The 13,288-nt window shown below is 43.2% G+C and overlaps 1 long non-coding RNA gene across 1 annotated transcript in view; it reads right to left on the reverse strand.

Annotated features, from left to right (window-relative positions):
- The window catches only part of LOC141131451 (uncharacterized), a 110,529-nt gene that overhangs the window by 72,681 nt on the left and 24,560 nt on the right, over positions 1 to 13,288 (reverse strand). Inside the window, exon 3 of the long non-coding RNA XR_012242777.1 lies at positions 8,744 to 8,824. This is a non-coding gene — a long non-coding RNA (uncharacterized lncRNA). The remainder of the gene's footprint in view (positions 1 to 8,743; positions 8,825 to 13,288) is intronic.

Consider the following 13,288-nt stretch of genomic DNA (forward strand, 5'->3'; position numbering starts at 1 on the left):
CTCGCTCAATCAGTAGCATTCCAGATCATGGATGATCTGGAATGCTACTGATTGAGCGAGTTGGATTTCATCACCTGCATATCGTTAGAGCCCAGGAGTGGCTCCCAAGAGTGTTTTGGCATAGTTTAGGTACTGTGTCACACGCTCTGAGCCTAAGGGAGCCTGGAGATTTACCCCCCATAGGAACACCGGGAGCGTCAGCAAGCTAAAAGGCCTTGGCTGGGCTAAAGCCACTTGCCCTTTTATGCTTGCCATCTGGTAAGCAGGCTCAACTACTAGGGTGGATTGTCACTACTGCTTAGAAGTGCACGGTGGTGGTGTTTTCACTTGGAAAAAGATTTGGAGAAATCCCCTTTTGATGTCATTTATATAGATTATTTTTAACTTTTAGCGCAGCTTTTTACAGGACTCAGGATCAAACAGGTATTGTAAGAAATACAGAGAAGTAATGCAAAAAAGCAAAAGTATCATGCTGCAGCTGGCACATTAAAGAGACAGGAGCAGCATATTTTTTTGGGGGGGTTAAATGCTTTAACAAGGCAAGAAGAGTTTGATTAAACCACTTGCCAACCGTAGGATGTCCACAGCAGGCAGTATGAAAATTTTCAGCCAATGATTCCCTTTAATGCAGAAGTAATTTATGTGGCTAAATACCCCCTTCCCACCACCTTTCCCGGGCTCTGCCGTCCGATCACGTAGCCTCGGAGCAATGCTGCACAGAACAGAGAGAGGAACTGACACTGTTCCTCCCTCTCTGTGATACCGGAAACAGGAAGCAATTAGTATGTCATCACTTCCGGTTCCACCTCTGTTTTCCTGGCTGTTAGCAGCCGATAAGACCGATTTGTGTCTGATCAGCTGTATTGGAGTCCAGAGGAGAAATGTGTGGGTCTAATGGACCCTAGATCTCTCCATAAAGAGGACCTGTCACGGCCCATGCTGTCACAAGGAATGTTGTTCATCCCTTGTAATAGAGCCCTTGCTGTACTGTACACCTTTTCTGCCATTGTGCTCTTGCTGGGTTTCCAGTGTGCTCCTGTTCCTTTAAGGGGGATTGGGCTGCCTCCAGGCCCACCTGCCCCTCATCTATTAATTTAATGCATGTGCTTCAATGTGGAAACGCTTATAAATTCAGTAGCGTTAGGACTGCAAGCATACACAGGGTGCCGTGAAGAGGCCTTGCAGCTTATGTATGCATTTGCAAATGTGTGTCAACTAAACCCCTGTTGTTAACGCAGACTGTTGGACAGGTTAATTTGGTCATTTGGCAGACTGGTTGGTGAGTTGAGCTATGGAATGTTCCGTTTGTCTTTCATGTGATAGCCCTTTCATGTGCTCCTTGCTGTGAAGGCCAGTTATAGGTGGGGGCAGGGGCCATTTGTTGGTATAGAACTAGGCGGGCATCAACATAAATTATGTCTCTTCGCAGACAATATCCTCATCTTTTGAACTCATTCTCATGTGTCCACCCAAATATACTAGACCTATTAGATACATTGGCCCATATCTCCAGACTCTATATCAACCCCACAAAATCGAATGTGCTGAATGTTTCCTTAACACAATCTGAGCTTCAACAAGCCCAAACCTCTACCATTTAATTGGGTATCTCACCAAATCCCGTACTTAGGAGTGCAACTCACGACCTCACTACCAGACCTGTTTGCAGCAAATTATTTACCATTACTGAAACAAACCACTGGCTTAATGAAACAGTAGTCTTCTCTTTTCTTGTCATGGCTAGGGAGAATTAATGCCATAAAGATGTTGATATTACCAAAATTCTTATATTTATTTAGAGAACTTCCCATTCCAATACGGTCATATTTCTTAAGACTCACGCAACGCAGAGTTATGTCATTTATATGGAGCACCACAAAACCTCACCTACCTAAATCAATGCTGTCAATAAAATAAGCGGTGGGTTAGGTTTACCGAACTTTTCTTCCAACTACTATGCAGCACAATTATCACAGCTACTGTGGAGACTCCCCTATGGATTGCTGCTGAATCAATTGACAGTGACACCATTGCCGTGGCTCAAACCCAAAGATAGAGCCCATCTCTCTAATCCCATAACCAAGCATTCCCTGGCTACCTGGGACAAATTCAGGAGTTCTTGCAACCTCCAATCCCCACATAACCCCCTCCTTTCCTTCCTCAGGAATCCCGCCTTCTACCCCGCTTGGAAATTTCCAATGTCATTCGCAGCCTGGTCTTCTACGGACTTGGTTCAATTGCACAAACTAGTCTATCAACACTATTCATACATTTCCTACATTAACTACTCTATTAAATGCCCTTTTTCAAAAGGGATCGACTGTATCCTCTTTGATGTAATCCGAGATACAAGTCATTCGCTGCAAGATGAAATTCTGCATCCCTTTTTAAAAGGGCATTTAATAGAGTAGTTAAATTGAACAGAAGGGACCTTATTCATTCTAGAAACCCCCAAAGATCAATCGGTTCGTATCATTACCCAATTTTCCAAACAACACACTCAGAGGAGAGGTATTCTCACCAAATTTTGGCCTCCATTGACTGCAGTTAGTACAATTAAGAAATATATAAAACCTTATCCTGCGATTAGATACCGATGGGCTCCCTCTATGAGGGACCGTTTGGTAACCAGACATCATATGCGTAGAAATTTAGACACTACTACCTCCACTGGCACATTCCCTTGCAGGCGATGTGATGTCTGCTCTTTCATTTCCAACTCTAAAGATATTATTCTTCCTAATGGCCAAACTCATATAGTTAAACATAGGGTTAAGTGCAAAACTGTGGGAGTTGTCTACCTGGCTACCTGCCAGTGCGGATGTTTTTACGTCAGTAAGACGAAATGCTCGTAATTGAAGCGTATCAAAGATCACATCACACCATTATAAACAGCTAACGACTACTGCCCTCAATAGATATATTGGATGCCAACATGATTTTGATTCCAGTCTTGTTCGTTTTGCCGCACTTGAGCATGTAGCTTTACATGCTCGAGGCGGTGGAATCAACGTTACCTTACTACAGTTAGAAACCAAGTGGATACACAGTTTAGATGCTATTAAATATCAGGGCCCATTCCTGCGCCCACCAAGAGTAACTGTGAGGGCTTACAGTGTTGTGGCAACACCACCACCAAAGGCCCAATTTTTCTACCACTGCTCAACAATGGTATGTAATTACAATGCTTGATCTAATAGTTCACAGCAGGGCTCGTTCCTGCGCCCACCAAGAGTAACTGAGGGCTTACAGTGTTGTGGCAACACCAACACCTAAGGCCCCAATTTCTGCAGAGTATATAGGGCAGGCCCCTACTTTCAAACATCCAACTTACAAACGACTCCTACTTGCAAACGGAAGAAGGAGACAACAGGAAGTGAGATGAAATCTACCCCTAGGAAGGGAAATTCTCTCCTGTAAGAGTTAATATGGGAAAAACATGTTTCCTCTCCACTGATGCTTTATAACCAATCCTTGTTTCACTAAAAAACACCAAATTTTCTAAAAACATTTGTCATTGGGACACGAAGTGAGGTAAAATCTTCTGAAGAGGTGCACAGACAGCAAAACAAATGTTACAGGGGTGATAACCCTTCCCTATGGTTTTCCAAAAAGCTTAAAAATAGATTTTTTGGCTGGAGCTACACTTTAAAAATGTACCAGTTCAAAATTACAAACAGATTCTACTTAATAAACCTACAGTCCCTGTCTTGTTTGCACCGCCTGTATACTGTTGTTCAGAGTATATAGGGCCTGGGGGGCCCACGCCTTTCCTTTTTTTAATTTGGGTGCAGGGTTCCCCTTAATATCTATACAAGACCCAAAGGGCCTGGTAATGGACTGGGGGGTACCCATGCCGTTTGTCTCACTGATTTTCATCCATATTGCCAGGACCCGACATTAAAGCCGCAAGCAGTTTTGAATGACTTTATTCCTTTAAAAATGTCATTTTGTGCAGGGACTGTTCTAAGCATGGGAAACACGCGCCACATTACAGGCATACTATAGACACCCCCCAGGTACGATATTTAAAGGAATATTTCACTTTTTTTACTTTAAGCATCATTAAAATCACTGCTCCTAAAAAAAAAAAAAAGTCCGTTTTTAAAACTTTTGGGGCAGGACCTGGGTCCCCAAACCCTTTTTAGGACAATAACTTGCATATTAGCCTTTAAAATGAGCACTTTTGATTTTGAACGGTCGAGTCCCATAGACTTTAACAGGGTTCTAAAGTTCGCGCAAAATTTTGGTCCGTTCGCAGGTTCTGGTGCGAAGCGAACCGGGGGGTGTTCGGCTCATCCCTACCCCATATACAGTGGGGACGGAAAGTATTCAGACACCTTTACATTTTTCACTCTTTATTATATTGCAGCCATTTGCTAAAATCATTTAAATTTCATTTTTTTCCTCATTAAAGGTACACACAACACCCCAAATTGACAGAAAAACACAGAATCGTTGACATTTTTGCAGATTTATTAAAAAAAAAAAAAAAACCTGAAATATCACATGGTCCTATGTATTCAGACCCTTTGCTGTGACACTCATATTTAACTCAGGTGCTGTCCATTTCTTCTGATCATCCTTGAGATGGTTCTACACCTTCATTTGAGTTCAGCTGTGTTTGATTATACCGATTGGACTTGATTAGGAAAGCCACACACCTGTCTATATAATACCTTACAGCTCACAGTGCATGTCAGAGCAAATGAGAATCATGAGGTCAAAAGGAACTGCCTGAAAAAGCTCAGAGACAGAATTGTGGCAAGGCATAGATCTGGCAAAGGCTACGAAAAAATTTCTGCTGCACTTAAGGTTCCTAAGAGCACAGTGGCCTCCATAATCCTTAAATGGAAGACGTTTAGGACGACCAGAACCCTTTTTAGAGCTGGTCGTCCGGCCAAACTGAGCTATCGGGGGAGAAGAGCCTTGATGAGAGAGGTAAAGAAAAACCCAAAGATCATTGTGGCTGAGCTCCAGAGATGCAGTTGGAAGATGGGAGAAAGTTGTGGAAAGTCAACCATCACTGCAGCCCTCCACCAGTCAGGGCTCTATGGCAGAGTGGCCAGACAAAAGCCTCTCCGCACTGCAAGACACATGAAAGCCCGCATGAAGTTTGCTAAAAAACACCTGAAGGACTCCAAGATGTTGAGAAATAAGATTCTCTGGTCTGATGAGACCAAGATAGAACTTTTTTACCTTAATTCTAAGCGGTATGTGTGGAGAAAACCAGGTACTGCTCATCACCTGCCCAATACAGTCCCAACAGTGAAGCATGGTGGTGGCAGCATCATGCTGTGGGGGTGTTTTTCAGCTGCAGGGACAGGACGACTAGTTGCAATTGAGGGAAGGATAAATGCGGCCAAGTACAGGGATATCCTGGACAAAAACCTTCTCCAGAGTGCTCAGGACCCCAGACTGGGCCAAAGGTTTACCTTCCAACAAAACGATCACCCTAAGCACACAGCTAAAATAACGAAGGAGTGGCTTCACAACAACTCCGTGACTGTTCTTGAATGGCCCAGCCAGAGCCCTGACTTAAACCCAATTGAGCATCTCTGGAGAGACCTAAAAATGGCTGTCCACCAACGTTTACCATCCAACCTGACAGAACTGGAGAGGATCTGCAAGGAGGAATGGCAGAGGATCCCCAAATCCAGGTGTGAAAAACTTGTTGCATCTTTCCCAAAAAGACTCATGGCTGTATTAGATCAAAAGGGGGCTTCTACTAAATACTGAGCAAAGGGTCTGAATACTTAGGACCATGTGATATTTTAGTTTTTACTTTTCTAATAAATCTGCAAAAATGTCAACAATTCTGTGTTTTTCTGTCAATATGGGGTGCTGTGTGTATGAGGAAAAAAATTAACTTAAATGATTTTAGCAAATGGCTGCAATATAACAGAGTGAAAAATTTAAGGGGGTCTGAATACTTTCCGTCCCTACTGTAACTTACCTCTTGTATTAGATGAGTACACTTCAACACCTTATAAATGTGCCCCCACCCAATCACAGTTTGAGCCCATTGGGGTGGATGGGTGGTCTGGAGGCACGATTCACTGGGTTCACCAAACGAATAGGGGCTCTCATTATTGTTCTTTCAATCGCTTTGTTACACAGATTGCTACTTGACCTTATTCTTGTTTTTTTACTCATAGATATGTAAGAGATAGTCTGATTCTATAGTCATTGTATGTATGCCATGTATACATCTATACACTTCTCTGTTTTTCTTATGTAAACCTCAATAAAAATATTGAACAAGAATTTAAGCAGCACCAAGAAGGGCAAACTCTCTATCTCTTGCCTCTGAAGCCCAGCCCTGTCCAGGCAGCCTCCCCACCTAAGCTTACGGCATCATTAGGGACTGTCTACCTGTTATTTACCACAAGCCGAGTAGTGGGGGCCAACACTGTGGTAAGCAACACTGTTTGTACTGGCAGAGCTTCTGGGTTGAGCTAAATGCTGCTCATCTGTGCCACCTTTCTGTGCACACCCTGGCCATTAACATCTCCTATTCCAAAAATATGAGCAACACCAGGTATGATGTAAGCAGCAACATGTTGCACTGCCACTTGTACAGGTATCCCCTGACTCTCTTTACTCATAACTGATGGAAAGTGATAACTATGACCATCTCATTTCATAGTTGGTCTTTAATAAAACATGGCCAAAAGGTAACCTCAAAAACGCAAGGTCTCCGCTCAAGCACCTGTAAATCCACCTGGTGTTTCCTGCAACGGTTGCTGGCTAAGCAGGGGTTAGTCTAACTCCTCACATTCTGCGCATATGCATATAAAAAAGTCCCAAACACTGCACACCTAGCAAAGCCATTAGTAAACAGGTGAAAGCAGCCTCAGCCAGCTTCAACCTAAGACAAGACCCCAAGAATTGATTTGGATGAAGTTGCTTTCACCAGTTTACTAATGACTTTGCTAGGTGTGCAGTGTTTGGGACCTTTCTCTATGTGTGACCAAAAGGCAAGATGTGGAAAACCCTAGTGTGCTTAGAATTCAAAGTGCAATGCATCCAACTTGCTAGGACACTCTGAGGGAAAAAGACAAATTACAACAGTACCACTCCTACTGCAACTCTGTAAACAGGAATTTAAAAAGAAGAGATGCTGTTGAGCTCCATGGATGAGGGCCCAGAATTGCCCCAGCCCCACACAATTATCCTCAGTACTGTTTATCTCCTGAAAACAAACATGCTGTGGATGTTGCTCAAGAAATTTAATGCCAACCCAGCTCTAATCAAGTGACTTAACTAGACTTATAAAGTCACAAGGATGAAGACATCTTTAGAGAAAGACAATTTTTACATATCTGTACATCCTATTCCCAGGTGGAAATGAATAGGATATCTCAAGGTTATAAATACGTGACTTTTTCATGAAGAACAAGGTGTGAAATTATGTTATTAACAGCAAAGTGACAAAATAATATAAAATATTTTATATTATTTTGTCACTTTGCTGTTAATAACATGATATTTTATGATATAAAATAAAATAACAGCATAATGACAAAATGAACAGGCCTTATGCAACGTTAATACAAGAAAATTAAGTCCCAGCCCACATTAATGTATTAGATAAAAGTCTCCTTTTCCTGCTGGTCCTGAATTATTGAAGAAGGTCATTAAATGATTAAATAAAAATGGATACCCATGTACGAAAAGGAAAGATTAAGTCATCAAAATCTGATTTAAAGTTAAAAATAGATTGTAAATTCTGGCTAGAAAATAAACTGAACCAATGTGTTTTGTTTACTTAGTTCAGTTCGGTAAAAAGGTTGAGGATGCGTCTACCAGAGACCAAAAATTTAGAAATTTGCATATTTTCAGCACAAAGGTCCCATAAGGATGCCGGAGAGAATCTTTATAACACATGATTAGCATGTAGTATTAAGGCTTAAATTACATCTTGTAGCTACATTTAAAATTGCAGAATATATACAGCTTAATGCCACTAATTCCTGATCTGACGGGGTCCCAGGCAGAGTTGCAGTTTTCACATTTTAACTTTAGAGAAAAGTCAAAGTTGAGTTCTACCACACACTGCATAGCGGAGCTTTGGTTATCTCTTAGGAGGTGCCCTGTGTTAGGAGTGAAGGATATTCCTGTGCAACGAACGAACAGTACACTATTGAATATCTGGCTATTAAAACGTCATATTTGTATACAACAATCTGAAATTGAGGCTGCATTGCCCAAAAAGTATCACACCTAACCGATACAAAATTAAGCTGGCCATTCAATAATAGAATTTTGTTGGAACATTTTTATTTTCAGAACATTCCTTAGATTTTCTAATGATTAGTGGGGTAATATCGTCATTTTCTACAGTAGTAATGAGAATATTTCTCAAACGAATGTGGTTTTCATTCAGGACAATTGTGCATATTGTAATGAGTCTGGGATTTCATTCAAATAGTGGGTCTTCAAAGTCATATGGCATGTCGCAGATTATTCTCTTCAAGTGGCAGTGACTTCGAAAAGGTGCCTGCACTACTCTGATGTTACCTTGATCCAGAGAGTTTAAAGTCGGATCAAAGTCAATGAAAACTGTGCAAATTTGGAGTTGCGCTAGTGTGAATGAAGCCTTAATGATGGCAAGAAAGAATGTTCTGACAAAAAAAATTTCTTTGAATGTTCAAATGAAAATGTAACTCTGTATGACCAAGCTATGGGTAATAAATATCCAATTATCAATCAAAGCTGATAGTTGTCATATGTTGCTTACCTGGAGCTTATCAGTCACTGATTCACACTCCATCATGAGCTCTGGGATGACTTCACTTTGTGTCCCGAGATAGTCATGTTCCTGGAAGAAAGAACACAATGAATAAATCTCATAATTAATCAAAAGGGCCAGTAAGGTAACTGTACCATTTTGTAGCAGAGTAGAAAATAAAAACAAGATCTGATCAGTGATTTTTTTCTTCAGAATTAATATTATTTTTATTAGCCATTTAAATAACTCTGTTAGGCACCAACTGCAACTAAGACGACCAGATAATATCACTTCGTAATAGTCAGGTGCACAAGGAAGAACTGAAATACAAAAACTGGACCTGTCTGCCACTAGACTTCCTTATGTCATTGTTGAGCATTGATGGGCCAGGAAAAAGTACTTTTCTTCAATGATACAAAAAAAAAAAAAAAATAGGATAGCTTACCTGTAAAATCCTTTTCTTGGAGTACATCACGGGACACAGAGCAACCATAGTAATTACTATGTGGCATATACGCCACCTAAAGGTGAATGGACACTGGTACACTCAAGACAGGATGTTCCCCCCTATATAACCCCTCCAACACAGGGAGTACCTCAGTTTTTGTAGCAAAGATAGAGATTAAATATATATATATTTCTCTATCTCTATCTACACACATACATACATATACATATCCCGTGATGTACTCCAAGAAAAGGTTTTTTCAGGTAAGCTGTTATACAAATCCTATTTTATTTATCATACATCACGGGACACAGAGCATCCCTAGTGATTACTATGTGGGATGTCCCAAAAGCGATGCCTCTGAGGGGAGGGAGACACATATCAAGCAAGCCGTCATCAGATGCGAGGACCTATACTGCTGCCTGCAGTACTGCGCCCAAAAGGCGGCATCCTCTTGCCACCTTACATCCACCTGATAGAATTTTGTGAACGTATGCACTGAGGACCAATGTTGCAGCCTTGCAAATCTGAGTCATAGAAGCCTGGTGATGCACCGCCCAAGAAGCACTGGCTGCCCTGGTAGAATGCGCCTAAACTTGAAAAAGGTGGAACCTTCCTTTTTAGGCCATAGGCCTGAACAATAACCTGATGAATCCATTTTGAAATGGTTGATTTTGACGCTGCCTGCCCTTTCCTGGGGCTCTCTGGAAGCACAAACAAAAAACATTAGTTTTCCGTATCTGAGCTGTCACCTACAGATAGGCTTTTACTGTTCTCACTACATCGAGAAAGTGCAACAATCTTTCTTCCACAGAACGAGGTTGTGGAAAAAAGGAAGGCAGGGCAACATCTTGATTCAGATGAAAACCTGACACCACCTTAGGTAGAAAGGTTGGGTGAGGACGCAACACCACCTTATCCTTATGCACAACTATGTATGGCTCTTTACAAAAAAAAGCTGCCAAATCTGATACCCTTCTTGCGGAAGTTACTGTAACTAAGAACACTAATTTCTTTGTCAAAAGAACCAAGGAAATATCGCGCACTGGCTCAAAAGGCTGTGTTTGCAAAACTGACAGAACCAGATTCAAGTCTCATGGGCACAAAGGTGTCCTAACTGGCGGAGCCATGTGCATTACCTCTTGTATAAAGGCCTGGACCAAAGAATGGGAAGCAAGCGGCCTTTGAAAAAACACTGACAAGACTGAAATCTGACCCTTGATTGTACTCAGGGCCAGCTTCATTTCTACCCCCAACTGAAGGAAGGCAAGAATTCTACTTTTGACATACTTCCAAGGATGCCATCTTTTGGTTTGACACCAATATAGGCATTCCAGACCCTATAATAAATGGTTCTGGAAGCTGGCTTTCTTGCATTAATCAGGGTAGTTACCACAGAACCTGAAAGCCCCCGATTCTTTAGAATGTAGGCCTCAATAGCCAAACCGTTAAATTTAGCGATTGTAAGGCAGGATGGAACACCGTCCCCTGCGACAGCAGGTCTGGACGATATGGAAGAGTCCATGGACTCCCCTACTGTCATCCTTATGATCTCTGCATACCAGGATCTTCTGGGCCATGCTGGGGCTACTAGAACCACCGGCTTCTGTTCCTCCTTGATTCTGCGAAGCCGCGGTAGCAGCTGAACTGGGGGAATGCATAAATCAGTGAAAACTGATCGCGCTGGGTCACTAACGCATCTGTCCCGTATACGAGTGGATCCCTTGTCCTTGACACAAAGTTGTCCAACTTTCTGTTGAACCTGGAAGCCAATAGATCTATGTCCGGGGTACCGCATCTTTGGCATTTGGCCAAAACAATGTTGGGGTGTAGAGACAACTCTCCCGGGAATATTTGTTGACGGCTCAAGAAATTCGCTTGCCAAGTCTCCACCCCTGGAATGAAGACTGCCGATAGGCAAGGTACATGCTCCTCTGCCCAGGCCAGAATATGATTCACCTCCTTCTGGGCTGCATGGCTTCTGGTGCCCCTTTGGTGATTGATATAGGCCACTGCCGTGGCATTGTCGGATTGTACCCTGGCAGGACATCCTCGCAACCTGAACGTCCAGGCTATTAGCGCTAGATGTGCCGCCTGAATCTCTAGGATGTTGATGTGCAAGGTCGTCTTGGACTCTGACCACTTCCCTTGGACAGTGGTTTCTTCCAGGACTGCACCCCAGCCCGAGAGGCTGGCATGCGTTGTTACTACCTTCCAAGTCACCGGCATGAAGGATTTCCCCTTCTGCAAATTTTTGGCCATCAACCACCAATTGAGACTCTGGCACACCCTCAGGGTCAGACACATTGGGTGATCCAAGGCTTGGGTATCTTTGTTCAAGACAGACAGAATGTTGTTTTGCAACAGTTTTGAATGAACCTGGGCATAGGGGACCTCTTCGAATGAAGCCACCATCTTCCCTAGCAACCTCATGCAGAGGCGAATGGAAGGACCCTTCTTGCCCTGACCACCTCTCTTACAGCGTTGACCTTTGTCTGAGGCAAAAAACACCCTTCTTTGGGCTGTGTCTATTAACCAGACCTAAATACTCCAGCCTCCTTACCGGATGCAAGGATGATTCCTCTAGGTTGATAATCCAACACCCTGGTTTAACCGTGCCACTGACTGATCTACCAGCAACAGGTCGTCCAGGTATGCCATTACTGCTATACCCTGGCCCCTTAGTTTTGCTAGTACTGGGGCCAGAACCTTTGCAAATACTCGGGGAGCGGTGGCCAACCTGAAGGGTAAGGCCACAAACAAAGTGGTAGTGTTCTACCGCAAAACGCAGAAACTTCTGGTGAGCAGGAAATATTGGTATGCATCTTTGATGTCTATTGACACTAGAAATTCTCCTCTCCGCAAGGTAGAAACGACTGACCGGATTGACTCCATGCGAAAGGAGCGGATGTTTAGGAACAGATTCAGATTTTTGAGGTCTAGAATAGGTTCGACACCTCCATTCTGTTTTGGTACCGTGAAGAGATTTGAATAGAACCCCATGCCCTGCTCCTCTGATGGGGTCTCTACGATTACACCCCGAGACATCAACCGGTCTAGTGCCAGAAATAAAGCCATTCTTTACCCTGCGTCTTTGGGAATGTTGGAGGAAACTTCTGAAACTCTAGTTTGTAGCCTAGGGCTACCACAGAGATGACCCATCTGTCTAGGATCTTTTCCTGCCAAGCACCTGAAAACCACAGAAGTCTTCCTCCTCACTCGATCGAGCGGGGGTGCCCCTTCACAAGGAGGCCTTGGGATTCTGTTTTGTAGGCTTCTTCCCCCAGGGCTTTTTCTGGCCTTGTACTTGGCCCTGAGGCCTACCCTTTGACCCTGACGGCGGAGGCCATCGCAACTGCCTGGAGGCTGATGTTCCTGGCATTAGTGAGGAAGCCCGTTTGTATGAAGGAGGCTTACTCTTTCTTTTGATCGGTAGAAGGGTACTCTTACCACTTGAAATTTTTTAGATGTACTTATCCAAATCCTCCCTGAACAACCGTTCCCCATGAAAGGAAAACCCAGCCAATCGCCTTTTACATGGCGATTCAGCTTACCAATGCTTTAGCCACAGAATTCTACGCACATGTACCAATAGGAGAGCAAGGCGTGATGCCTGGTGAATAGAATCTTTGATAGCATTAACCGCAAAATATAAGGCCCTTGGCAGCTCAGCTAGATCTCGGGCCTCTTTTCCTCGAGAAAGCACATCTTTGAAAACCTGCTTAACTTCGTCCTTTTGGGCTTGACAAACACCTATTGCTGCTACTGCAGGTTGTGAAACTGCACCTGCTATAGCAAATGAGGCCCTAAATAAAGGTTCCAGTCTTTTATCGGCTGAATCCTTAAAGCGAAGGTCCGCCAATTTTTAATTTTTTTTTTTTAAAGTCAGCAGCTACAAAATACTGCAGCTGCTGACTTTTAAAATAAGGACACTTACCTGTCTAGGGTGCCCGCGATGTCGGCACCCAAAGCCGATCTGTCCCTCGGTCCTCGGATACTGCAGCCGCCATCCTCGGTAAGGGAATCAGGAAGTGAAGCCTTGCAACTTCACTTCCCGTTTCCCTACTGTGCATGTGCAAGTCACACTGCGCAATCCGAATGGTCCC

Source organism: Aquarana catesbeiana, linkage group LG03 (assembly GCF_042186555.1).
Source record: "Aquarana catesbeiana isolate 2022-GZ linkage group LG03, ASM4218655v1, whole genome shotgun sequence".
Lineage (NCBI taxonomy): Eukaryota > Metazoa > Chordata > Amphibia > Anura > Ranidae > Aquarana > Aquarana catesbeiana.